Raw genomic sequence first — 26,430 nt, 5'->3', positions numbered from 1 at the left:
CTTTATGTGGCGTCGCCCCGACGCCCGACTGCGGCATTATTATTTCTGCATTTTCCGCTCGAGGAGTCATTCAGACACTCGTTTGGCACCAGTATTATTATTTCTGCATTTTCCGCTCGAGGAGTCATTCGGACACTCGTTTGGCACCAGTATTATTATTTCTGCATTTTCCGCTCGAGGAGTCATTCGGACACTCGTTTGGCACCAGTATTATTATTTCTGCATTTTCCGCTCGAGGAGTCATTCAGACACTCGTTTGGCACCAGCATTACTATTCTGCATTTTCCGCTCGAGGAGTCATTCAGACACTCGTTTGGCACCCAGTATTTTATTTTGGTATATTTTTATCCATATGTGTGCATCATGGTTTCTCGTATATTTTCGTGACGGATGTATGATCGTCTATTAAATCTGGAGTATGTTGGACATATTATACCCGTGTTCTTAATGTTTGCGAGTACATTCAAACGTACTCACTGGCTTGTCCCTGGCTATTGTCTTGGCCAGATTGCCTTGCGTGGAGGTATGCATCGCGGTGACAACCTCGGAGCCTACGTGTTGACATTTGCAGCCTCGCGAAGATAGGAGTTATCCTGGTCAGCTGTTCTTGTGGGAAATGGAGTCCCATAGACGCAGATGTTTCCAACCGCTTCCGCCCTCAACCATTAGAAACCAAGTGTTGTACTCCCAGGCCTAAATGGTCTTGTACTACATAATTTTGTTCCTTGCTTGGAATTCTTGTATCAAGTTGGTACCTCATCAGCTAACAGTAATCCTGGGGCTGGTGAGCACACAGGCCGTTTTCTGGGAATTTATATCCCAAAAATCCGGTCGTGACAGGGCCCGAACTAAGGTAACCCCTTGTCTTTGATATTACCATTCATCCAACCTAACTGTAAGGAGCATCCTACTACTGGAATCATATTCGTCAAGTAGGAAGAGAGGTGGAGACAATGCGTGCGAGATAGGCTTAAAGATAATGTGCGTGCGGGAGACACGTAGGCAAGTCTATGTATAGAGAAAGGGTCGATGGGGATTGTGCGTGCATATGCGTGTGAGAGGAAGAGTGCTTGTGACAAAGGTTAGTGAAAATAGTCGTAAATGGTTGTGTGAGAGAGAGGGAGGGTGATATAGAGAGCATGTGTGCAAGAAAGGCACCTCGGGAGAGAGTGTGTGAGCATGTGTGAGAGACCCTTGATGGATATACACCGTCGGTGCACATGTGTGAGAGAGAAAGTTAGCACGTGTGTGGGGAGGGGCCTATGGAGAGTGAATCGACACGTAAAAGGATGATGTACACATTGATTAAAAATATAAATTGTATCCAAATATTTGGATGGGATCATGATATTTGCAATTCGCGTAAGGAACAGTCATTGATCCATCAAATATCCATATTCTATCAAATTTGATCATGTTTATGTTATTATTCGACATAATTGATCCCTAGAGTTAGTATTTTTAAGTCCAAACAATACACCGTTTTAGCAATTCAAATATAAACTAGAGTATAGTTTATGTTGTGTGTGTAAAGCACATTATACATACAAAAGATACATAGTGAACATTCTAAATAGCTAGATAGGAGCTAGCATACATTTGAACTCAACTTAAGGTGGTTTAAAATATTTGAACTCAACATGAAGTCCATTCTATTATTTGAATTCGAGATTATGGCATTTGTAAATCATACCTAAATTAAGGGGGCATCAACCTTTGCTCTTCTTTTGTATATAATGGCATATGTAGTCATGTACAAAATAGATTCAAATTTACCTCCTCCATTCCAAAATAATCGTAGTTATAGGATTTTTAGAAGTCAAAATTTCAAAAAGAAGCACATAATTTGATGAGGTTTTCAAACATACAATGTCAAATTTAACATTGTCTATTTAGGTCAATCCTAAAAGGTCAAGAGTATTTTAACGTGAATGCTTCCGTTTCAAAGATTCGAACAAAGCGCGAAAAGTGCGTCTACTCGCCCAAAACCGCGTGAGAGCATTGTTTGGTAGAAGGAAATAACTATTTCTAACTCTGACCTGTGAAACCTACCGGCCCGACTTCCAAAGGTCTAAACAAGGGTAAATTTGTAACTTCATCTAGACGCCACACAACCGCCTCCGAAAAACATTCATACATTGTGGCCGCCTAAACACACATGCACTCGGGCAAAATTGCTCCCGCCCATGATGACCCCCAAGTATAGGGGATCAATTGTAGCACTTTTAGATAAGTAAGAGTGTCGAACCTAACGAGGAGCAGAAGGAAATGACAAGTGGTTTTCAGCAAGGTAATGTCTACAAGTACTGAAATTGTAAGTAGCAGAGTAGTTTGATAGCAAGATAATTTGTAACGAGAAAGTAACGATAGTAGTAAAAAAAGTGCAGCAAGGTAGCACAATCCTTTTGAGGAAAAGAATAGGCCAAAATGGTCTCTTATGATAAGCAAAGCATTCTTGAGGGTACACGGGAATTTCATCTAGTCACTTTCACCATGCTGGTTCGAGTTGTGTTCGCTACTTTGATAATTTGATATGTGGGTGGACCAGTGCTTAGGTGCTGTTCTTACTTGAACAAACCTCCTACTTATGATTAACCCTCCCGCAAGCATCCACAACTATGGGAAAAGTATTAAGAATAAATTCTAACCATAGCATTAAACTTTTGGATCCAATCGGCCCCTTACGGAATAGCGCATAAACTGGGGTTTAAGCTTCTGTCACTCTCGCAACCCATCATCTAATTGCTACACCACAATGCATTCCCTTAGGCCCAAATGTGGTGAAGTGTCATGTATTCGACATTCACATGACACCACTAAGGAAATCACAACATACATACTATCAAAATATCGAACACATATCAAGTTCACATGATTACTTGCAACATGATTTCTCCTGTGACCTCAAGAACAAAAGTAACTACTCACAAATGATAATCATCATCAAGATCAGAGGGGTATTAAATAGCATATTGGATCTGAACATATAATCTTCCAGCAAATAAACCATATAGTAATCCACTACAAGATGTAATCAACACTACTAGTCACCCACAAGCACCAATCTATAGTTCCGGTAACAAGATTGAACACAAGAGATGAACTAGGCTTTGAGATGAGATGGTGCTGTTGAAGATGTTGATGGATATTGCCCTGCCCAAGATGGGAGAGTTGTTGGCGATGATGATGACGATGATTTCCCCCTTCGGGAGGGAAGTTCCCCCGGCTGAATCGCTCCGCCGAAGGGCAAAAGAGCTCCTGCCCAAGTTCTGGCTCGGGATGGCGGCGCTCCATCCCGAAAGTCCTCTCCTTATTTTTTATAGGTCAAAATGACCTATATACTAGAAGATGGGCACCGGAGGTGGGCCTAGGTGAGCACAACCCACCAAGGCACGCATGGGCTGCCTCGCGCGCCCAGGTGGGTTGTGCCCACCTGGTGGTCCCCCTCTGGTAGTTATTTGCTCCAATATTCTTCAAATATTCCATAAAAATTCTCCATGAAGTTTCATCTTGTTTGGCGTTGTGCAGAATAGGTGGCCTGACGTAGCTTTTCGAGGTCCAGATTTCCAGCTGCCGGAATTCTCCCTCTTTGAGTGTACCTTGCATATTATGAGAAAAAAGGCATTAGAATTACTCGAAAAAGCATTATTATGCATAAAAACATCGTAAATAACAGAGAAAAACATGATGCAAAATGGACGTATCAACTCCCCCAAGCTTAGACCTCGCTTGTCCTCAAGCGAAAACCGAAATCGAAAAACATGTCCACATGCTTTGAGAGAGAGAGGTGTTGATAAAAACAAAATACGGACATTGAAGCATCATGCAGATTATTCTAACAGCAATAAATTTAAACATAAGACTTTTATCATAGAGCTTTTATCATAAACTTCTCATGAATAAGTAATAGTTCATCACACAATCGAAGTATAAAGCATAAACTCTATTAGAAACCAAAGAACTATGTTCTCAGTCAACTTTGCAACTACAATTCATCATCTTTTTAGGAAGGGTCACGTATCGGAGCCTTTAGGCAAGTCCACATACTCAACCATCATATATTCTTCTATGATTGCTAACACTCACCGCATACACATGAGCAAAACATTTCAACCGGACACATAGAAAGATGGGGGCTTATAGTTTCGCCTCCCAACGTATTCACCTCAAGGGTGATGTCAACAATAATATCTCATGCCACCCATATTCAACTGGACATATGTGCCTAGATCTTTCCTCACCACATGATTCTTGCCAAAGGAGAAAATAAAAAGGAATAGAGAGAAAACTTTGACTCTTTTGCATAAAAGTAAATACATAAAAGTAAAAGATAGGCCCTTCACAGAGGGAAGCAGAGGTTGCCATGTGCTTATTTGTTTGTATGATCAACCCCTTAATGCAAAAGAACGTAATGTTGCATTGCCCCTTGTGATATTGACCTTTATTATGCAATCTGTCGCTTTTATTCTTCACCATCACAAGTTAGTGCAACGCTCAATTTTCTCTCACACTAAATGATCTCACACATTTAGAAGCAATTTTTGTTGCCTTTTTGCACCATTGACAAATTACTTGAGGGATCTTGCTCAATCCCTAGGTAGGTATGGTGGACTCTTGAAAATAAGATTTGGGTTTAAGGTTTTTTGGATGCACAAGTAGTATCTCTACTTAGTGCGGAATTTTTGGCTAGCAAAGATAGGGGGCAAGCACCACATGTTGAAGGATCTATGACAATATAACTTCTATGTGAATATGAACAAACATAAATCAGTAAGTTGTCTTCCTTGTCCAACGTCAACAATTTTGGCATATAATAATTTGATGGGGGCTCACAATCACAAAAGATTTCTAGGATAGTATATTTATATGTGAATCTTCTCTTCCCTTATTAATTCTTTCATGAGTTGCATCATTGACCAATGCTATGTTTGTCAATCTCCAATAAAATTTTCTACTTATACTTTTCCTTATGTGGTGCCATCACCTAGCATAAGATTAGCATATGATCTTTTTCTTTTATTTCCTTTCTTTTTATTTTCATCATTTCTTTTTATTGCAGCATGAAAGTAAAGAAAGCAAAAACTCAAACTAAGCTTTAATATATATCTTGCACACGATTACAAGGATAGATCACTAAGCAAGCTCTTGGAAAGAAAGGATTGAACTAAACTTTTATTCATCTAAAGCAAAAGATCGAACTACAATAGTAAAAGCAAAAGGATAGTGGGGATGATACGATACCGGGGCACCTCCCCCAAGCTTGGCGGAAGCCAAGGGGAGTGCCCATACCCGATACTCAATTTTCCTTTGGTGATGACGAAGAAGGTGGTGGTGAGGTAGAGATTTTGTCCTTCTTCCTTAACTTATGCTTGAGGGTGGAATTTTCCTCCTTCAATTCACCCACCTCCTGCTCAAGCTCTAGTACCTTTTTGCATAGATCTTGTTTATTTTCCTGCAAAAGACGGAAGGGTATAAACTGAACCTTACGCCTCTTTGGTTTCTTTGGGAGGCTTGACTTCTTGAATTCCACATGCATGTCCCCAGGTTGAGGTAATGGAGGTTCGTCCTCCTCTGAGCTCGTCTCCTTCTCCGTAGGGTAATAGTCTTCCTCCTCCTCCGTGGTCTAGCCATAGTGCTCCACATCTCCATAGGACTTGGGGTTTGCGATGAAATCAACAACATAGCTCTCACCCTCAGAGTCTTGGGACGACATATTTTCAGATCTAACAGGGAAACAACAAGAAAAGAGAATATAAGATTTCTCCATGATAAACCTCCTCGATGACATAGCTCCAGACCGATAAACCTCCTCGATGACATAGGGGCCTTCCCATTTAGAGAGGAGTTTTTCTACAAAGAACCTGAAATGAGAGTTGTACAAAAGAACATATTCTCCAACTTTGAACTCACGCTTTTGGATTCTTTTATCATGCCATTTTTTTTAACTTTTTCTTTAAATAACTTGGCATTTTCATAAGCTTGGGTTCTCCATTCATCTAAAGAGCTAATATCAAATAACCTCTTTTCACCGGCAAGTTTGAAATCATAGTTGAGTTCTTTGATTGCCCAATATGCTTTATGTTCTAACTCAAGAGGCAAATGAAAAGCTTTTCCATAAACCATTTTATAAGGAGACATACCCATAGGATTTTTATAAGCTGTTCTGTAAGCCCAAAGTGCATCATTTAAGTTCTTAGACCAATTCTTTCGGTACCTATTAAAAGTCTTTTGCAAAATCAACTTTATTTCTCTACTGGTAAGTTCAACTTGACCACTAGACTGAGGATGATAGGGTGATGCAATTCTATGGTTAACATCATACTTGGCAAACATTTTATGGAAAGCACCATGAATAAAGTGTGAACCACCATCAGTCATTAAATATCTAGGGACTCCAAACCTTGGGAAAATAACTTCCTTAAGCATTTTAATAGAGGTTTTGTGATCAACACTACTGGTTGGAATAGCTTCTACCCATTTAGTAACATAATCAACAGGAACCAAAATATGTGTATACCCATTAGAGGAAGGAAAAGGTCCCATATAATCAAATCCCCAAACATCAAATGGTTCAATAGCAAGTGAATAATTCATAGGCATTTCTTGATGCTTACCGATATTACCTATTCTCTGGCATTCATTACAAGATACGACGAACTTACGGGCATCCTTGAAGATAGTAGGCCAATAAAATCTAGATTGCAATATGTTGTGAGCAGTTATAACTCCAGCATGATGCCGTCCATAAGCTTCGGAGTGACATTTCCATAGGATTTGTCCCTATTCATGCTCAGGTACACAACGTCTAATAATACCATCTACTCCTTCTTTATAAAGATGTGAGTCATCCCAAAAGTAGTGTCTTAAATCATAGAAGTTTTTTTTCTTTTGTTGGTATGTAAAGCTAGGTGGTAAATATTTAGAAACAATGTAATTGGCATAATCAGCATACCAAGGAGTATTATTCGAAACATTTATTGCAGCTAACTGCTCATCAGGAAAACTATCATCAATAGGTAGTGGGTCATCAAACACATTTTCAAGCCTAGACAAGTTATCAGCTACGGGGTTCTCAGCTCCTTTCCTATCAGTGATATGTAAATCAAATTCTTGTAGCAAGTGAACCCATCGAATAAGTCTAGGTTTAGCATCTTTCTTTTCCATAAGATATTTAATAGCAGCATCGGTGTGAACAATCACTTTTCAATCAAAAATTTAAGATCTAAATTTATCACAAGCAAACACCACTACTAAGAATTCTTTCTCAATAGTTGCATAATTTCTTTGAGCACTGTCTAGAGTTTTACTAGCATAATGAATAACATTCAGTTTTTTATCAACTCTTTGTCCTAGAACAGCACCAACAACATAATCACTAGCATCACACATAATTTCAAAAGGCAAGTTCCAATCAGGTGGTTGAACAATAGGTGCAAAAATTAAGGCTTTCTTGAGTGTTTCAAAGGCTTCTAGACAATAATCATCAAAAACAACAGGAACATCCTTTTGCAAAAGATTTATAAGAGGCCTAGAAATTTTAGAGAAGTCTCAGCATGACCTAGGAAACTACGAATACCTTTGATATCTTTAGGACATGGCATTTTCTCAATTGCATCAACCTTAGATTTGTCCACTTCAATACCACTTTCAGAAATTTTATGACCCAAGACAATACCTTCATTAACCATAAAGTGGCACTTCTCCCAATTCAAGACAAGATTTGTTTGTTCACATCTCTGCAAAACTCGATCAAGATTGCTTAAAAAATCATCAAAAGACTTCACATAAACAGAGAAGTCATCCATGAAAACCTCTACAATCTTTTCACAGAAATCAGAGAATATAGCAGTCATACATCTTTGAAAGGTAGCAGGTGCATTGCATAAACCAAAAGGCGTACGTCTATAAGCATAAGTTCCAAAGGGACATGTAAAAGTGGTCTTTTTTGATCAGGTCGTGAAATAGGTATTTGTGAAAAACCTGAATATCCATCAAGGAAGCAAAAGTGTGTGTGCTTAGATAATCTTTCTAACACTTGATCAATAAAAGGTAGATGGTAATGATCTTTTCTAGTTGCTTTGTTTAATTTTCTAAAATCAATTACCATCCTGTAGCCTGTGACAATTCTTTGTGGAATAAGTTCATTCTTATCATTAGGAACAACAGTAATGCCTCCTTTGTTGGGGACAAAATGAACATGACTTATCCATCTACTATTAGCTATCGGATATATTATACCTGCTTCCAGAAGTTTTAAGATTTCCGTTCTTACCACTTCTTTCATTTTTGGATTTAACCGGCGTTGGTGATCAACAACGGGTTTAGCATCAGGTTCCATATGTAACATCCCAAAATTCTAAATTTTGGAATGTTATAATAAATAGATAGTTATGATTGATTGTTTGATTGATTGTGTGAAGTTGAGTGAAATTCGAAAGTTTTTGAAAGTTAAATGAGAGGGAATAAAAGGACTTTCCCAAACTTTCATTTTTGCTTTTATGATCTCCGTGAATTCCAAATTCTTTTCAAATACAAAACCCTGGAGAGAAGATGACATGACTTCTTCCATTTAAATAAATGAGAAGGGTGTTTGAAAATATTTGAATTCCATTTGGAAAATATTTCCAATCCAGAAACTTTATGCAACTCAATGATTTTCAAGAGCGAAGATAAAATGACTTCTTCAAAACATATGAAATATGAGTTGGGAGTTTCAAAGAATTAAATTCAAAGCCCATTTGAATTTATATCCAATTTGGAGTTATTTGAGTTTTATTCAAATTATTTTTCTCCAAAATAAAAAATATATGGAAAATAGGGTAACATGATTCCCTACATCAGAAAATTGGAGATAAATAAATTTGAAGTCATTTTGGTATTTTTAAAATGATTTTTATTGGATTTACTAGAGCAGTAGCACTCTTTGTTTTATTTGAATTTGTGTGGATTTTATTTGATGTTAGAAAAATGTTCATCTTGTAGAAAATCTTTTTCTGATAATTTCGATATATTTTATGCCTATAGTATATTTTTATTTTATTGGTTTTATTTATTTTTTCTGTAAAAAATAGATGTTAAAAAAAAACCTTTCCACCGAACTGGCCCGGCCCAGCTAACCGGCCAGGCCACGGCCCAGCCCGATGCCTGCGCGCCCCCGACCTCCCGGGCGGGACTCCGCCCGCCGCACACCGCCGAGCCGCCATGGACGCCGTCCCCGCCTCGGACTCCTCCTCGCCGCCTCTCCCTTGCCCCTCCCGCACGCATCTCGCCCCTCTGTCCATAAATAGCGCCGCCCCTTGCCCCGCGCCGCGCCTCGCATCTCGCTGCCGCCTTTACGCCGCCACCGCCGTATCTCACCTCCGCCGCCGCAGCCCCGTGCACGCCACCGCCAGCGCCGCTATAGTTTACCGCCGCCGCCTGCCGCGCCTTGCCCCACGCCGCTCGCCGCCTCCCGCAGCCGCGCCTCGCACGCCAGAGCCGCCTCCGCCGCCCGCGTCTCGCCTCGTCACTGGAGCCGCGCCGCCCTCGCCGGAGTCCGTTCGTCACCGCTTCTGGTTCTATGTGGTGAACCAGTATAAACCGCTAACCCGCCCGGTTTTTCTGTTTACTTCGGTTTTATATTATTAGATCGGTTTATTTTATTTAGGTTTCGTTTAATTAGCGAGCGTTCGCTAATTTTTTCTGGTAGCAAACGATTTCATTCTGTAGGGTTCTATAGCGAACGTTCTTCGGTTAAGTTTTTTCTTTTTCTGTTTAATTTAGGTTAGGGACCTCTTCGCAATTAAAGATTTTTACCGAATAGTCCCTGTTTTTCAAACGGTCATAACTTTTACACCGTTTGTCCAAATTCAACGAAACCAACGCCCACTTCTTCGTTGTGATCCCCTCTATCCAGTAATCCAACTCAAACATGTTTTTGAAAGTTTAAAATTTGAATTAGACCAGATTTGAATTCAAACTTTGTTTGATCGTAACTTGAGTTTCATAGCTCCGTTTGAGTTGATTCTTTTTGCCAATCGAAGCCCTTGACCTAAACTTTCCGATAAGGCCAAATTCATATAATTTTGGTACTGTTAGAAATTGTTTTATGTTGCAAGAGTTATTTGCTTTGTTTTGATGTTTCCGAATCGTCTTCTTCGTTCTTTCTGATCATTTGAGTGATCGCTTATCTGTGGTTACTATTGCTTACTTACAATAGATTGACCGGAGTGTGACGAGTAGAACTATCAAGAGTTTTGAGTGCGAATCATCTTCATCAACAGTACAGGAAAGTTCACACTTTGATCATATCCCTTTCATACCCAGTTTTTATGCATTAGTTTCACCCTCAAACATTGCATGAGTAGGATTGATAACATGTGGGTATTGGGAAGTAGTTGATGAGGTAGGAACCTATTGACCTGCATTCAAACAATGGGAGTTACTTCTACGTTGCTTATACTGCTATGCTATGCTCGTAGACGTGGATTGGGTTTGAGAGTATTAATGACTGTTGTGAGTTTTGTTAATTAATGGTTCACGTAAGGTGGCAACTTAAATACACATCTGGGTGGATTGAGGCACCTGGGGAACCCAGTGATTGCCTGTATTTTTGGAAATCCTGGGGTACCGTGTGATTCTCCTATGGACTGCCACGCAGGCTCAAAGGGATCATAAGATTATTCATGCTAGAAACTTCTGTGTGCAGCCACAAGCTATTATGGGCTCTAGCATAGTTGATTAAGTCGTGTGAACTCTTACAGTGGTAGACTAGCAGATGTAGGGGATGTAGGTGGTACGGTCTACCCATCGTAAGGTGCTAACGCTTCTGAAAGACTATGTCTCGGTCATCCGTTTCTCAAACATCATGTAGTGCGAGAAATCAAATGGAGGAGATCGAGTCCTGTGGGGAAAAGTGCGCAAACCTCTGCAGAGTGTACAAACTAATCATGATTAGCCGTGTCCCCGGTTATGGACATCTTGAGTATCTAGTTCTTGGATTATCATGTTGATCTCATCACTCTATATATTAAATTTGTTGGGTTGTTAAATTACCCTATAATTGGGATTGAGAGGGGGTTTACCTTCTCAATATTTTCAACCAACTTTGTAGTTAAATAAAATTATATTCCTGTGCGGTAGGGAAAAATTGGCTTTTCGCAAAAACCTTATAACCATAGAGCTTTTCCGCCAGCCATATATGCATGTAGTGATAGCCATTGTTCATCATTTCTCTATGGTGTGAATTTGCCAGTACATGCAATGTACTGACCCTTTGTGGCTGGAACGTCTCATGTTGGAGGATTCTTAAGTTGAGTAAGTGATATGTTAGGGTTACGATTTCTACACTCAACTTTGCCGTTGGTGTTGATGGGAATCCACAACCTTGTTGTTACTTCCGCTATTTTGGATTGAGGTAATAGTATTTACGTTACTTTATACATGTGATTTACCTTGTTATAAATCCTCGAGTACTTTGTGTGTTAGCATACCGATCCAGGGATGACACTTAAGCACAGAGACTTGACCGTCCGAGGTCGGGTCGCTACAAGATGGTATCAGAGCACATGTTGACTGTAGGACGTGACCCTAGAAACTGGCAAGCCCATAGGAAGGATTTTCTCTAAAACCTTCTTTTTCAGAAAGACCTTTTACCTCTCTTCTCTTCTGAGCTTATTCAAAAATTCCCTTTTAAGTGAGACTATACCCCTTTCCCCATTTGACCACACGAGGATTCGACTGATGAGACCACTCCAAGAAGTACAAGATATTGGACAACCATGACCACTACGGAATGAAGGAGATTTTACCGTGCATCTGAATAATGGAAACTGCAACAGTTGAAGACTCCGAAGACTAGGAGAATTTGAAGGCTCTGAAGAATTCCCAGATTTTTATGACCTAGGAAGGCTACCCTTATGGAACTTGGTAGACTATGGAAGTTGTCAATACCTGAGATCAAGGTGTATTGGAGAAAGACCGGAGCATGGAGAGTTAAAAACTCAAAGTTCTGTCAAGGAAAACCCTAAGGCAGGAGATATCCACTATGGAGAGGTAGCTCATGGAAATGACAAGGGCAGAAACACGGCTATCCATGATGTTATCGCCTGCTTATGCTATTGTCACCGTGCTGAGTTAAGCATGCATATGCATGGAAGGATTGGATGGTAGAAGGCTGATGGAGCACCTATCAGCAAGATGAAGTTTTAACTTTAGCCAGTGTATCACCAGGATCTGGAGTGTTACATCAAGAAGTTAAGATGGACCTACAAGAAGCAGTATTTGATAAGGAAGCATTTCGTGAAGAACTCAGGACCTAGAAGCTGAAAGTAGCCAAGCTGGAGGAGCAAAACCTTGAGACATCAAAGATTCGTCATGAACTCAAGGACAGTAGGATCATGGTCCATGTCGAGGTTGATGAAACCCAGAAGTTTGGAATGCAACTCCAGAATATTCAAGGATGTCACGAGAGACTTTGAGACGATAGAGATGAGCTGGCAAAAAAAAGGATTTGAGAAGGACAAGCACGGTCAGAAGAAGCCATCGGAGACATGAACAATACTTGAAGAGTTTGGAGAAGATTTATTGACCTTTAGAAGACCAAACCCGGTTATATACCTACGTTAGATGCGACGTTTGTGAGCTGTCATTTGTTTGATGTTTTTTCGACAGCCACAAATAAAAATCTGTCTGTTCAAAACTATTGGTTGTGTTGTGTGTATCCCCCTCTATCTCTCTTATCTCACCCGAAACCCATGGACCCAATAGAGGATGAATGGAGATGAACTCACAGTTCTGGGACCGATAAGTCAATTGGAGACGGACCGATGGATTCAGAACATGGAGGATCACATGGAGAATAACCCTATGGCCGGAAAGGATATGACCCAGCATGCTCTTGAGTGCTTTGAAAGAGGTGCCACTACCTGGTAGAGGATGTACCAAACCATCAATGGATGGCAAGGAGTAACCACTTGGAAGGAATTTAAGTGGACTTTGTTAAAGTCTTGGCTTGTGTCCCAGAAATTGAGGCCTTATGGAAAGGATATGAAGAAACCTTGTGCATACAAGCTTTGTGGAGAAATAGGACACAACCATAAAGAAAACAAGGATGAATACCCTCATAATCAGAGGATTACCAAAGGAGTTAGCCGAGGATCTCAGGGAACTTCGGTTGGAGATTGTTCCCAAAGGTTTTGTTGCAGCAAGGGAAGTTCAGTCTACATTGTTGGGAAAGATCCGTGAAGCTCAGAAGGATGACAAAGAGATTGCTGAGGTAAAAGAGAGGATGAGCAAAGGAAAGGCCAAAGGTTTTCGTAAGGATGAGCACGACACCTTATGTTTCGAGGACCGTGTATACGTGCCCAATAATGCAAAGATCAGGGAGTTAATACTTCAGGAGGCCCATGACTCACCATACTCGATTCGCCCTGGAAACACCAAGATGTATTTGGATTTGAAGGAGTGTTTCTGGTGGACTGGTATGAAGAAGGATATTGCGGAGTATGTAGTCGTAGGTGATGTATGCCAGAGAGTAAAGGCAGAGCATCAGAAGCCAGCCAGATTACTACAGCCTATGCCGATACCAGAATGGAAGTGGAATAAGCTTGGCATGGATTTCATTACCGGATTTCTCAGAACGAGATCGGGATATGATTCTATCTGGGTAGTAGTTGATTCGCTTGACCAAAGTGGCTCACCTTATCCCAGTGAAAACCACCTATACAAGTGCGAAGTTGGCCAAGATATATATGACCAGGATCGTATGTCTGCATGGAGTTCCGAGGACCATCGTATCAGATAGAGGAACACAGTTTACCTCAAAGTTTTCGAATCAGCTGCACCAGACTTTGGGTACTAAGCTAGAGTTCAGTACAACCTTTCATCCGCAGACAGATGGATAGACCGAGAGAGTCAATCAGATTCTGGAGGACATGTTGAGAGCGTGTGCGCTAGATTATGGATCTAGTAGGATGATAATCTACCTTACGCGGAGTTCTCATACAACAACAGTTACCAAGCCTGTTTGAAGATGGCCCCTTTTGAAGCTTTGTATGGAGAAGGAGCCAGACACCGTTGATGTGGGATGAAGTTGGAGACCTTCAGTTGTTTGGACCAAATGTGATCAAGGAGTCAGAAGAGAATGTTAAGTTGATTCGAGATAGACTGAAGGTAGCTCAGTCCAGGCAGAAGAGTTATGCAGATTCAAAATGCAAGGAGGTAGTCTATGAAATCGGAGACAGAGCATATCTTCGTGTGCCACCTTTGCGAGGAGTAAAACAATTTGGAGTTAAGGAAAAGTTAGCCCCGAGATTTGTAGGACCATACCGAGTTTTGGAGCGTAGGAGAGAAGTGGCCTACAAGTTGGAGTTACCCGAAGGACTGTCAGGAGTTCATGATGTGTTTCACGTTTCCCAGTTGAAGAGTGCGATGCAGAGATGGCCAATATTCCCTTGTAAGGATGCCTGACCCTGGAAAGGATAATGATGTTATTCCCCGAAGTGGATTTCGGACAAAATAAGTACGAGTTTTATCTCGATATGTTGGATACCCAAGAATATGAAGAGATGAAGTACTATTGGATATAAAGGAGGTATGATGTTGGAAATACGGATCAATGGAAATTCCATGATGAGTCTGAGTAATCATGTCCTAGTTTGGTGCCAATAGAAGGAAGGAAGATAGTACAATTGGATGGATTTAAGAATACTAGGAAGTTGTAAGTTAGAATAATGATCAGTTGCTCGATGATAAGTTCAAGGACTACAAGTGATGAGATGGGCCATAACCGACAGGCCCCAGGACCTACCAAGAAGCAAGCACATTCTTGCTGAAGGAAAAACCCTGGAAGAAGTTACGATTTTATCGACAGACGATCTTATAGGAGTTACGCAAAACCTAAGAGTTGTGAAGGAACGATAGATGTTTGTTTGGCTTGCAGAATCTATGGATTTATCCGAACTTGGTTCGTCGACAAGAGAAATTCTGCAATGCTTGTGAGGATGACCGAGTGTTAGAATGCGAGATTCACTAAACCGTATACAGGGTAATGATTTGGGTGCGGGATGGATTGATCACCATACCGACTTACTCTTATTATTCGCCTTGCTATATGGGATGGTAAATCTGAGTGACCTACCTATAGTAGAGAGACGACGATCAAAACCTTGTTTAAACCTTAGAATGGTATAGGTATTTTCCCTTGTACAAGGCAGTTGTTGCCAATCGTAGGATATACGGTGAGGTTCACCCCAGACCCATTTCCTCCAGGAGAAACCATAAATTGTTGACCACCATGAGATGTTGATAGCTGTTTAATATGGGCGCCAGACCCGTCAGCACAGAAGACTCGGTCTCGGAATAACCTTACCAAGAAGAAAGGATACAGAAGAATTGAGGAAAAGGTTATGCCACTACCGGAAGAGTCAGAGAAGGAATTATATTGAAGATCTGAGAAGACCGGCCCGGTCAAGAATAAGGATGGTGTATATGAGTGTTGATGGGACCGTAACGATGTTTCTAAGGGTGGTAGCACCCTAGACCCCGATGATGATCGATGGATTTTGAGAAGACCCCGAACCTAACCTATTTCTTTCTAGCCTCTCCGAATCTCGAGGACGAGATTCATTTTAAGGGTGGTAGGTTTGTAACATCCCAAAATTCTAAATTTTGGAATGTTATAATAAATAGATAGTTATGATTGATTCTTTGATTGATTGTGTGAAGTTGAGTGAAATTCGAAAGTTTTTGAAAGTTAAATGAGAGGGAATAAAAGGACTTTCCCAAACTTTCATTTTTGCTTTTATGATCTCCGTGAATTCCAAATTCTTTTCAAATACAAAACCCTGGAGAGAAGATGACATGACTTCTTCCATTTAAATAAATGAGAAGGGTGTTTGAAAATATTTGAATTCCATTTGGAAAATATTTCCAATCCAGAAACTTTATGCAACTCAATGATTTTCAAGAGCGAAGATAAAATGACTTCTTCAAAACATATGAAATATGAGTTGGGAGTTTCAAAGAATTAAATTCAAAGCCCCTTTGAATTTATTTCCAATTTGGAGTTATTTGAGTTTTATTCAAATTATTTTTCTCCAAAATAAAAAATATATGGAAAATAGGGTAACATGATTCCCTAGATCAGAAAATTGGAGATAAATAAATTTGAAGTCATTTTGGTATTTTTAAAATGATTTTTATTGGATTTTACTAGAGCAGTAGCACTCTTTGTTTTATTTGAATTTGTGTGGATTTTATTTGACGTTAGAAAAATGTTCATCTTGTAGAAAATCTTTTTCTGAAAATTTTGATATATTATATGCCTATAGTATATTTTTATTTTATTGGTTTTATTTATTTTTTCTGTAAAAAATAGATGTTAAAAAAAACCTTTCCACCGAGCTGGGCCGGCCCAGCCCGCGCGCCCTCGACCTCCCGGGCGGGACTTCGCCCGCCGCACGCCGCCGCGCCGCCATGGACGCCGTCCCCGCCTCGGACTCCTCCTCGCCGCCTCTCCCTTGCCCCTCCCGCACGCATCTCGCCCCCTCTCTCCATAAATAGCGTCGCCCCTTGCCCCGCGCCGCACCTCGCATCTCGCCGCCGCCTTTGCGCCGCCACCACCGGATCTCACCTCTGCCGCAGTAGCCCCGTGCACGACGCCGCCAGTGCCGCTGTAGTTTGCCGCCGCCGCCTGCCGCGCCTTGCCCCGCGCCGCTCGCCGCCTCCCGCAGCCGCGCCCCGCACGCCAGAGCCGCCGCTGCCACCCGCGTCTCGCCTCGTCGCCGGAGCCGCGCCGCCCTCGCCGGAGTCCGTTCGCCGCCGCTTCCGGTTCTATGTGGTGAACCAGTATAAACCGCTAACCCGCCCAGTTTTTCTGTTTACTTTGGTTTTATATTATTAGATCGGTTTATTTTATTTAGGTTTCGTTTAATTAGCGAGCATTCGCTCATTTGTTTCTGGTAGCGAACGATTTCGTTCTGTAGGGTTCTATAGCGAACGTTCGTCGGTTAAGTTTTTTCTTTTTCTGTTTAATTTAGGTTACGGACCTCTTCGCAATTAAAGATTTTTATCGAATAGTCCCTGTTCTTCAAACGGTCATAACTTTTACACCGTTTGTTCGAATTCAACGAAACCAACGCCCACTTCTTTGTTGTGATCCCCTCTATCCAGTAATCCAACTCAAACATCGTTTGATCGTAACTTGAGTTTCGTAGCTCCGTTTAAAATTTGAATTAGACCAGATTTGAATTCAAACTTCGTTTGATCGTAAATTGAGTTTCGTAGCTCCGTTTGAGTTGATTCTTTTTGCCAATCGAAGCTCTTGACCTAAACTTTCTGATAAGGCCAAATTCATATAATTTTGGTACTGTTAGAAATTGTTTTATGTTGCAAGAGTTATTTGCTTGGTTTTGATGTTTTCCGAATCGTCTTCTTCATTCTTTCTGATCCTTTGAGTGATTGCTTATGTGTGGTTACTATTGCTTGCTTACGATAGATTGACCAGAGTGTGACGAGTAGAACTATCAAGAGTTTTGAGTGTGAATCAGCTTCATCAACAGTACAGGCAAGTTCACACTTTGATCATATCCCTTTCATACCTAGTTTTTATGCATTAGTTTCACCCTCAAACATTGCATGAGTAGGATTGATAACATGTGGGTATTGGGAAGTAGTTGATGAGGTAGGAACCTATTGCCCTGCATTCAAACCATGGGAGTTACTTCTACGTTGCTTATACTGCTATGCTATGCTCGTAGACATGGATTGGGTTTGAGAGTATTAATGACAGTTGTGAGTTTTGTTAATTAATGGTTCACTTAAGGTGGCAACTTAAATACACATCTGGGTGGATTGAGGCACCTGGGGAACCTAGTGATTGCCTGTATTTTTGGAAATCCCGGGGTACCGTGTGATTCTCCTATGAACTGCCACCCAGGCTCAAAGGGATCATAAGATTATTCATGCTAGAAACTTCCGTGTGCAGCCACAAGCTATTATGGGCTCTAGCATAGTTGATTAAGTCATGTGAACTCTTACAGTGGTAGACTAGCAGATGTAGGGGATGTAGGTGGTACGGTCTACCCATCGTAAGGTGCTAACGCTTCTGGAAGACTATGTCTCGGTCATCCGTTTCTCAAACATCATGTAGTGCGAGAAATCAAACGGAGGAGATCGAGTCTTGTGGGGAAAAGTGCGCAAACCTCTGCAGAGTGTACAAACTAATCATGATTAGCCATGTCCCCGGTTATGGACATCTTTAGTATCTAGTTCTTAGATTATCATGTTGATCTCATCACTCTATATATTAAATTTGTTGGGTTGTTAAATTACCTTTTAATTGGGATTGAGAGGGGGTTTACCTTCTCAATATTTTCAACCAACTTTGTAGTTAAATAAAATTATATTCCTGTGAAGTAGGGAAAAATTGGCTTTTCGCAAAAACCTTATAACCATAGAGCTTTTCCACCAGCCATATATGCATGTAGTGATAGCTATTGTTCATCATTTCTCTATGGTGTGAATTTGCCAGTACATGCAATGTACTGACCCTTTGTGGCTGCAACGTCTCATGTTGCAGCATTCTTAAGACGAGTAAGTGATACGTTAGGGTTACGATTTCTACACTCAACTTTGCCGTTGGTGCTGATGGGAATCCACAACCTTGTTGTTACTTCCGCTATTTTGGATTGAGGTAATAGTATTTACGTTACTTTGTACATGTGATTTACCTCTGTTATAAATCCTCGAGTACTGTGTGTGTCAGCATACCGATCCAGGGATGACACTTAAGCACAGAGACTTCACCGTCTGAGGTCGGGTCGCTACACCATATTAATCTTGTGCTGACATAGAGTGGGACTAATGCCCTTTAAATCATCAAGAGTATACCCAATAGCAGCTCGGTGCTTCCTTGGAACTTTCAATAATCTTTCTTCTTCATGTTCTGAAAGGTTAAGAGTAATAATAACAGGATATATCTTCTTTTCATAAAGATAAGCATATTTCAAGGTGTCTGGCAATTGTTTTAATTCAAACACAGGATCACCTTTAGGTGGAGGAGGACCTCCTAGAGTTTCAATAGGCAAATTGTGTTTAAGCAGAGGATGTTGTTCAAAGAGAATCTTATCTATTTCATTTCTTTCATGCATACGTAAATCATTTTCATGGTCTAGCAAATATTGTTCTAAAGGATCAGTAGGAGGCACAACAGTTGAAGCAAGACTAATTATTTTATCCTTACTAGGCAATTCTTTTTCATTAAGCTTTCTACTAAACTTGGAAAAAATAAACTCATGAGACTCATCACCAAAGCTAACACTAACAGTTTGTTTCTCACAATCTATTTTAGCATTAACGGTGTTCAGGAAAGGTCTACCAAAGATAATGGGACAAAAGTCATCTTGTGGGGAACCAAGAACAAGAAAATCAGTAGGGTATCCTATTTTCCCACACAAGACTTCAACATCTCTAACAATCCTAAGTGGTGTGATGGTGTCTCTATTAGCAAGTTTAATAGTGGCATCTATTTCTTCTATCTCAGCGGGTGCTATGTCATCCATAATTTCTTGATATATGGTAAATGGCATAGCACTTACGCTAGCACCTATGTCACATAAACCATGATAATAGTGATCTCCTATTTTAACTGAGACAACAGGCATGCCAACAACAGGTCTATGTTTATCCTCTTTATCAGGTTTGACAATTCTAGTGGCTTCATTACAAAAGTAAATAACATGCCCATCTATATCTTCTTCCAAGAGATCTTTAACCATAGCAACGCTAGGTTCTACTCTGATTTGTTCATCAGGTTTAGGTGTTCTAATATAACTTTTGTTAACCACAGATGAAACTTTAGCATGTTCCTTTATCCTAACAGGGAAAGGTGGTTTCTCCATATATGCAGTAGGAACAACTGGATCAACATTATAAAGTATAGTTTCTTCTTTAATTGGTACTAATTCTTTAATTTCTTCTTTAATAGGTGGGTGATATTTAAACCACTTCTCTTTAGGGAGATCAACATGAGTAGCAAATGATTCACAAATGGAGGCTACTATCTCAGAGTCAAGTCCATATTTAGTGCTAAACTTTTGAAAAGCATCGATATTCATAAAAGATTTAACACAATCATACTTAAGCTTAATACCTGACTCTTTACCTTCATCGAGTTCCCAATCTTCAGAGTTGCATTTAATTCTTTCCAATAGATCCCACCTGAATTCAATAGTCTTCTTCATAAAAGAACCAGTACATGAAGTATCAATCATGGATTGATCATCACGAGAAAGCCGAGAAAAATTCTGGATAATAATTTCTCTTGAGAGCTCATGATTGGGGCATGAATATAACATTGACTTAAGCCTCCCCCAACCTAGAGCGATAATTTATCCTTCTCGAGGAAAAAAATATATGTAATTCCGATCATGATGAACTAGATACATAGGATATTTTTTTGGTGGAACTCCAATTTCAATCGACTCCAATTCCAAGATCCAATATCATCGCATAGCCTATACCATGCCAATGCTTTTCCCTTCAAAGATAAAGGGAAAACCCTTTTCATAACTTCATATCCAAGTAAACCTGCAAGCTTAAACAATCCACAAATTTGTTCCACATATATCAAGTGCATATGAGGATGTTCAGTTCCATCTCCTGCATAAGGATTAGCTAGCAGTTGTTCTATCATACCCGAAGGAATTTCATAATCAATATTTTCAGTAGGTGGAGTAGGTTGAGGGGTAGCTAATTGTGGTTCCAGATGAGGTGAAGATACCCCTAACAAACCCCTCAAAGGATTGTTTTCCATAGTAACAAGTGAGAATAAATTTCAGCACACTATATAAATGTTTCCTCACCAAATTCCTCTTACCAAAGGCGCTTCACTCCCCAGCAACGGCGCCAGAAAATAGCCTTGATGACCCGCAAGTATAGGGGATCAATTGTAGCTCTTTTCGATAACTAAGAGTGTCGAAGCCAACAAGGAGCAGAAGGAAATGACAAGTGGTTTTCAGCAAGGTAATGTCTGCAAGTACTGAAATTGTAAGTAGTAGAGTAGTTTGATAGCAAGATAATTTGTAATGAGCAAGTAACAATAGTAGTTACAAAAGTGCAGCAATGTAGCCCAATCCTTTTGAGGCAAAGGATAGGATAAAATGGTCTCTTATGATAAGCAAAGCATTCTTGAGGGTACATGGGGATTTCATCTAGTCACTTTCACCATGTTGGTTCGATTTGTGTTCGCTACTTTGATAATTTGAAATGTGGGTGGACCGATGCTTAGGTGCTGTTCTTACTTGAACAAACCTCCTAATTATTATTAACCCTCCCGCAAGCATCCGCAACTATGAGAAAAGTATTAAGAATAAATTCTAACCATAACATTACACTTTTGGATCCAATCGGTCCCTTATGAAATAGTGCATAAACTGGGTTTTAAGCTTCTATCACTCACGCAACCCATCATCTAATTGCTACTCCATAATGCATTCCCTTAGGACCATATGTGGTGATGTGTCATGTAGTCGACGTTCACATGACACCACTAAGGAAATCACAACATACATACTATCAAAATATCGAACACATATGAAGTTCACATGAATACTTGCAACATGATTTCTCCCGTGACCTGAAGAACAAAAGTAACTACTCACAAATGATAATCAGGCTCAAGATTAGAGGGGTATTAAATAGCATATTGGATATGAACATATAATCTTCCACCAAATAAACCATATAGTAATCAACTACAAGATGTAATCAACACTACCAGTCACCCACAAGCACCAATCTATAGTTCCGGTAACAAGATTGAACACAAAAGATGAACTAGGGTTTGAGATGAGATGGTGCTGTTGAAGATATTGATGGAGATTGCCCTCCCCAAGATGGGAGAGTTGTTGGTGATGATGACGTCGATTATTTCCCCCTCCGGGAGGGAAGTTCCCCTGGCCGAATCGCTCCGCCGGAGGGAAAAAGTGCTCCTGCCCAAGTTCTGCCTCAAGACAGTGGCGCTGTGCCCCGAAAGTCCTCTCCTTATTTTTTCTAGGTCAAAATGACCTATATACCATAAGATGGGCACCAGAGGTGGGATTGGGTGAGCGCAACCCACCAGGGCGCGCCCAGGTGGGTTCTGGCCACCTGGTGGGTCCCCTCTGGTAGTTATTTGCTCAAATATTCTTCAAATATTCCATAAAAGTTCTTCGTGAAGTTTCAGCTGGTTTGGAGTTGTGTAGCATAGGTGGCCCGACGTAGATTTTCCAGGTTCAGATTTCCAGCTGCCGGAATTCTCCCTCTTTGAGTGTACCTTGCATATTATGAGAGAAAAGGCATTAGAATTATTATGCGTAAAAACATCATAAACAACAGTAGGAAAACATGATGCAAAATGGACGTATCAGCCCACTATTTGTGACACCTAGGATTTCCGTCTTAGCCCCGACCAACAGTGGGTTCAAAATTTAAGAGGGGGCAAAGATTGTACTTTCTCAAAATTTCAAACAAGCGCTTCTCAGACCGAAACATGGTTCCCCCTTAGTCCCTCCATTCATACTCTGTGGGCACCAAAACTCCCTCTCCACTAGCCGTGAAACCCTAGTGTGCTCGGTCTGCCACCCCATCGCGTCGATCAACTGCCGCCCGCCTCCATCATGCCAGAGCCGATACCCCAACGTCATCGTCCACCGCAACCGCAACCTCAACGCCCTCGACGGCTAGCAGTTGAAGCTGAGGCCGAGCTGTCTCTAGGACGCCAACGTGCGCTATACCTGAGCCAGTTTAACAATGCCGTCATGCTTCTCACCACTTTTGTTCCAACATCGCCACCGTCCATCGCACCGGAGTTGTTCCCTCTACGCCGTCGTTCGCCGCCTTGGATCTTCTTCCCGTTCACCGACAGATGACCACTGCAACACAGTCAACAACTTGGCCATGGGTTCGTCCAAGGATCCACCGTTCTCCACAACACCAAGTCCCCTAGTAAAACTAAGAAGATCAGCGCGAAATCTGGATGACATAGCACTGGCAGCCGGAACTGGTACTCCTCTTCCCTTATCGTGCAAATCTTATGTGTCTGCTCGCATGGTATTCATCTCATAGAAGGTATATATTAGATGTTCTTAGTAACTCGTGATGCACAAGGTTTCTCCTCATATACTATTTCACCTTAGCTAGAGGTCCGTCGCCCAACTAGATTTCAATTCCTATTCAGTTGATTCCCAGTTACAGGAAGCACCACCTATCGTGGACTTAACACGGCAGATGCCCTAGCAAAAGGACTTAGGTGTGGAGCCATCACAACCAGGTTAGCTTGAATGGGTTAAATTGGACAATGGACACAGAGAGTTTACCCAGGTTTGGCCCCTCTCAACAAGGTAAAAGCCTACTCCTACTTTAGGTTGTATTGCTTGGGTTTCGATTACCAAGGAGCGAATATGCTTGACCTAGTTCTCGATGAGTCGTTTCTTGAGCTAACCCACCGCCGGGTCACCCCTTTATATACACAGGCTGATGCCCGCGGCTTACAGAGTCCCGGCCGGCTCACACAACGTGACCGTCTTGGTGTCTAACTAAGCTTGCCTTACAATACAAATTAAACATATGGCGGTTCACCTCTTTGGGCCTCAAGTCGCCTCTGGGTCTTCGGCCTTTAATAGGCTTGCTTCATGATCCGCCATCTTCATCTTTAAGTCAGCAGTGCTATGACCCGGCCCCTCCTCGGCGGGTCATACCCAGTAGTTATATCCCCAACATTAGGCCCCAGGTTGATTTGAACTTGTTCACATCAATCTTCCGTATTTTCCTTAACAAAATCTTCCATCATCAGTTCTTTATCAATTCATTGTAACCCGCCATGACGCCACATCTCAAAATTATGTTAACCCGCCATGACGTCATCTTGCATTAACTTCACACGAAGACCAGAACGTCTCAATAGATCTTTGCCTTTAATGGACCTCCTGAAAATCAAGGCGTCCGTGCAGCCACATAATCATTTTTTTGCCTCCTCGATTCCCGCGCATGCCATTTATCCATCTCCTTATAAATAGGGACAGGGGGACCCTGTTTTCACTTCTACCCCTGCTTCTACCTCTTCTTCTCCTTCCTTGCAACGACCGACGCCTCTGGAGCTCCATCGCCCCCGTCGACTGCATCAACCTTGGCCACTGCATCAACCTGACCTCGACCAGAATACGACGGCGCCCCTCTGCTGTTCACCAGCACCTTTAGGTACTTGCTTTGACTCATATCAGATCTATGTTAGGGTTTCTGTGTTCGTCGAAGTTCTTCGTTGTTCTTCCGCTTCCTCTCTTCGATTGCATAATCAGATCTGAACTTGGTGTCAAAGTTGTGCAGTTGTAGTTTTAGCCTTCATTTTCAATAGCAGAAGACATCCCCTCTGTAAAAGATCTCATCTAAGCACACAAGCTCTGCTGCTGCCGCCACCTTAGGTTTAGAAATTATTTTATTTTCTGAACTGCTGTAGATCCAAAATTATAGCGCCAACCTGTGAAATATGTTGGTCCATTACTTAGCAAATCCTCACTTATATAGATCTGAAGTGTAGCAACTGTTCGGGCGGCTTAACTGATAAACCGTAACCCGCCATATATCATTAGTCCCCTTTTAAGCCGCCAATATATGTATCTGCATAACTCAGTGTTATCTTCCAGCTTAACACGTTGGCTCTTTATAACACTTACTTTTGAATCAATGGCCGGCTTAACAGCATAATCTTAAACCAGCAATATTTTCTTTTTAGACCTTCATCCTCAAAAATGACCAAGACTGTCACCTCATGCAACTGGGTCGCTTCCCGGGTTACCGAGCAAGCGTTGGATGAACATGTTCAAGTAGGTGTTTTAGCCGCAAAGAATGTCATTCATTGGAGAGCCCCAGGTGCAGAAACCATCCCCGAACCCAAAGAGGGCGAAGTTGTCATCTTCACCAATCACATGCTCCGGGGGTTCACTCCGCCCGGTTCAAAAAATTTCCGTGATGTGCTGTACTTCTTCCAACTCCATCCTCAAGACATCAGACCCAATTCTTTCACAAATATCTGCAATTTTCAAGTATTTTGCGAAGTATACCTTCAACAGGAACCCACTGTAGAACTATTCAGAGAGTTCTACTACTTAAACCGCCAGACTGAATTTACGGACGGGCCCAGCCTAGAATTAGGCGACATTTCAATTCAGAGGCACAAAGAAGCCACCTTCCCAGCCGCCAAGCTATCCAATTACCCCAAGGACTGGAACCAAACTTGGTTTTACTGTCAAGACACCTCTCCAGAAGGAGAAAATCCTTTGCCTGGTTATCATGAAAACCGGCTTAGCAACAGGCACCCTCTTCCAGAATGTATCAGCACAGAAGAGCGGGCCAAGTATATGCCCATCTTTTCGAAGATCAGAGCCTTAATGGCCAATGGTTTAACCAGAATCGACCTGGTTCGATGCTGGGTCGCCTAGAGAATTTTGCCCTTAAGACGCCGCCTTAGTTTGATGTGCGAGTACACCAGCGACTTAAAAGACCCGCAATGCCACTGCCAGATACAGCTGACTGATGATCACATCAATGATATGACCAAGTCTCTGCTGACCGAGAGTTTGGCAGATTGCAGCAAAACTGGACTGAATCCTTCCTGCGCTATCAACAAGCCGCCAACTGTAAGCTTTTAAAAAATTTCCATTTGAATCATATCTTCACTTAAACTGTCCTCTTATAACCATTTGATTTCCACAGGCCGATTCTCCTTTTTGGAATAGGGATCTTGCAGGATAAGCCGGCCAAGAAGAACCAGACAAAGAATAAGGCTACTAAAAAGCCTGCCAAGAAGAAGACCAATGCCTCCAAGCTATTTGACTTGGATGATGTTGAGTCGGAGGTAGAACTTGACTCCCTTGGCTCATTTTTTGTACACTTATTGACAATGATGACTATCAGGATGACGCGGAAGGCAGCCACGCAGATGGTGAAGAGGTAACTATCCTTTCCTCTGACTCAAAACCTCTGCCAAGACAGAAAGTTCATCAAGCTAGCAGGAAAGTAAGGTTTTCTCACCCTTTAGCTTACTTGGATCCCAACTTTATTTTGAAGAAGCAGCAACATGAAGCTCGCCGCACAACCCGGAATAGCGGAGGTGGCATTCTTTCCTCTGGCTTACCCAACACGTCGGCTCCTCGCAAACGCCGTCCAGAGGTTTCACAAATTTCCAATTTAGCTTTTCCACTAGCGGGTCTCATTCGTCAACCGCTTAACTCTTCTGACTCAAATTATCAGGGAACATCTCATTCCTCTTCTGGTGACTCTACTAGGACCCAAATCCCACTTTTCAAAACCGTGCCCGGGTGAGAATGTTAAGTCTATTTGCTTTCAATCATGTACTCAATTGTCATATTAACCCTGTCTCATGCTTTATTTTTAGCGCTATGGCCAAGCCCAGCA

The sequence above is a fragment of the Aegilops tauschii genome, chromosome 3, assembly GCF_002575655.3.
Source record: "Aegilops tauschii subsp. strangulata cultivar AL8/78 chromosome 3, Aet v6.0, whole genome shotgun sequence".
Classification (NCBI taxonomy): domain Eukaryota; kingdom Viridiplantae; phylum Streptophyta; class Magnoliopsida; order Poales; family Poaceae; genus Aegilops; species Aegilops tauschii.
Note: the sequence above shows the minus strand (reverse complement) of the source record.